The sequence below is a fragment of the Etheostoma cragini genome, chromosome 20, assembly GCF_013103735.1.
Source record: "Etheostoma cragini isolate CJK2018 chromosome 20, CSU_Ecrag_1.0, whole genome shotgun sequence".
NCBI lineage: Eukaryota > Metazoa > Chordata > Actinopteri > Perciformes > Percidae > Etheostoma > Etheostoma cragini.
In genome coordinates this window covers 4945986-4949068 of record NC_048426.1, presented here as the reverse complement: position 1 = coordinate 4949068, position 3083 = coordinate 4945986, and positions in this window count along the sequence as shown.

Below are 3083 nucleotides of genomic sequence, written 5' to 3'. Positions count from 1 at the left end.
CAGCTGTTCAGCCTGAAGACTGAGTTGTGATTGGGAATATATATAAATATATATATATATATATATATATATAGTTTTTTTTTTCAAATTAGTTTTTTTATTGTTTGATCAATGTCAACATTACTACTGCTACCGTTTTCCATTCTTATCTTCACCAGTAAGAATGTTTTTACAGTTTTTATTTTTAATTTTCTTCTTACAGATTTCCTTGTTGAAGTTGTTTATTTCCTACTTTCTAGATATCTCCGGTGGTGTAAAACTTCTCCAGCCTTCATTTGTTATCAGCCGCGAAGGAGACCCCCAGGCTGTCACTTTGCAGTGTGAACAAGACGATGAACAATACTTCTACATGTACTGGTACAGACAAAGCAGCAGCAGTATGGAAATACAGCTAGTAGCATATTCTCTCGGTAAAGATGCGTGCAGCATTGAAGCTCCCTTCAACAAGTCCAAGTACAGCATGACTCGGCCTGCAGTGCTTCATTCCACTATGCAGATCCACCCTGTTGAGACTGGAGATTCAGCTGTGTATTACTGTGCCTCCAGGAGAGCACGATGGTTCAGAAAGCCTCAGCAGCTTAACAACAACCTCAAGAAGAAACCAGGAAGAGGCTACATGGAGGAGGGGTGAATGAGGATGGTTCATGTGTTGATAGTCTCACATTGGCAGACCTATCGCTACAGTGCTGTGGACTAAGGTCTAGCTACAACACACATACATTCTGGGATAGGAGAAAAAAACCTCTCTGGGTTTTTTGCATTTCTTTTTACCAGGGCTTATCATACTGTGGACTAAGATCCGCATCAGGACCAAACGGCAAATCAATCCGGAACCCAAAACAGTGAGAAAGGGGTTAAAAAAATCAAAGACAACAAAAAAGAAATCTTTGAAAAAAAAAAAAAGGCTGAAAGAGCACAAAACAATTCAACATCATCCAAGCAACAAAAACGTCCTTTTACTACATTAAGCTACTGCTGTACTTTTACTGCATGAAGCTCAATGAAACGGACCAAACATTTTTTTTTGTCAATGCCAATTGTCCCGGACAAAATCAGACATGTGTTTATGAACCGCTGCTTTAAACCAATCACAATAGTCTTGGGCAGCGCTAAGCTGCGGACACAGCGACAGTGGCTCTGCTAAATAATCTCTGGAAGGAACTTGTTTGGGTGGAACATTTGCACTCCAAAAAGGAAACACCATATACAATATTAAATGTAGTTACCTATTGACACAGTAAAGTTAACGTGAGCTATATAAATTAGCTGGATACATGGTTAAACATAATTTACTCTTACCAGTGTACCAGGGTGTGTAAACACATTCTTTGTTAATCTTCACAATCATTCACCGAAAGAAGCAGGCCTGCCTTGTTGCACAATCTACGTTTTCTTCCAAACTTGGCATTTTCACCGTGTAGCATGTTGCTAGCTCAGAGTTGTTGTTACCCAAAGCAAACGGAGTTTGAGGACGGCGACCCACAGAGAGCAGAAGGCAATCATCATGGAGATGTACTTCAGTTGATTCAATTCAATTTAATTTGCAGTACCTAATCATAACAGTTGTCTCGACACTTTACAGATTAGGGCTGCACGATTATGGCCAAAATGATAACCACGATTATTTTGATCAATATTGAGATCACGATTAATTATCACGACCATTTGTTGATTTGAACCAAATTCTCACACACAGGCTATTTATAAACGCTTTCACATCCAAATTATGCTACATTCTTCTTATGTTAAAGTTGTGTGTCGTACAGACATGTACAGCTGCAACACATGGAAATGAAAATTAGCTATCTGAAATAAATAGCGTAGTATACTATATATGTACTGTATATCACAATAAAGAAAATGGAACAGTGACTAAAAAATTGTAGTAGTAGTTCCTGTCATAGCAGGGCGCTTCAGGGCGTTACAGTCCTATGATCCAGACTAATGTGTTGAAGTCTGACACACAGACCAAAATAAATGTGAAATGAAAGTTTAAAAGAATAAACTGGTTTCAAAAAAACAAAACAAATATCTGTGAATTCATTTAAAAAAAGGAATAAGAATGCTTCAGTGCAAGTCATTGTGTTCCTGCAACACCACCACAAAGCTGATCCGTTCAGATAAGAGAGCAGGTGTTAACATGCTGAAGATTACTTGTCACATTCAGTAATATTGATGTCCTACAGAGTTTGTCTCGTCTGTGCCGCTGGGTACTTTGGTCACGGTTATTTCACTAGAATTCTGTATGCAGTCTGACAAAATGAAAGTATGTTCAATTGAAGAGGTTATCATACACTGACCTCTACAGGGTTCATGTGGGATTACACGGGTAAAAAAAAAATATCACCTCAAGCTTTTTTTTTATTTTTTTTTTTTTAGAATTCAGGATATGTCAAAGGAAAAGTCAAATAATTAAAGTGGCATTAAAATGAAGAATTGGGTGGCCGGGTTGGTCAGCCTGGAACCAGAGGTCCAGGGTTGACTCTGACCTGTGACGCTCTCCTGCATGTCTTCCCCCTTTCTCGCCTAGCTGTCCTGTCTATTGAGGGCGGGAAACCCCCCCCCCCCAAAAAAAAAAAAACATACTGAAGTAGGCTGGATAAGCTACATTTAACATACAAATGATCTCTGCAGAACAACTCTGATGTAACATCATAATTGTTATATTTCATTTCAGAAATTAGCTCACAGTAGCATCCTATCAATCATCTCAGGGGAGGACAGTATTGTGTTAGGACTTAAAAAATATATTTAACATTTGTTTTATAGGAACAGTTATATATTCAACCCATAATTCAAGTACAATTTTAAGGTGATTGTTTTTTGCTTGGTTAGTACTTTATACTTCACTACATTCCAGAAGGGAATGTTGCACTTTAACTCCACTACATTTATTTTGTAGCTTTAGTTACTTTGCAGATTCACTTTATAAATACAAAATATTAAAAAATACATGATTTGTTATAAATTAGAGTTTATGTGGGAAACTCCACAGTTAGCAGCTGCTGTGTGTGTGTGTGTGTGTGTGTGTGTGTGTGTATATATATATATATATATATATATATATATATATATATATATAT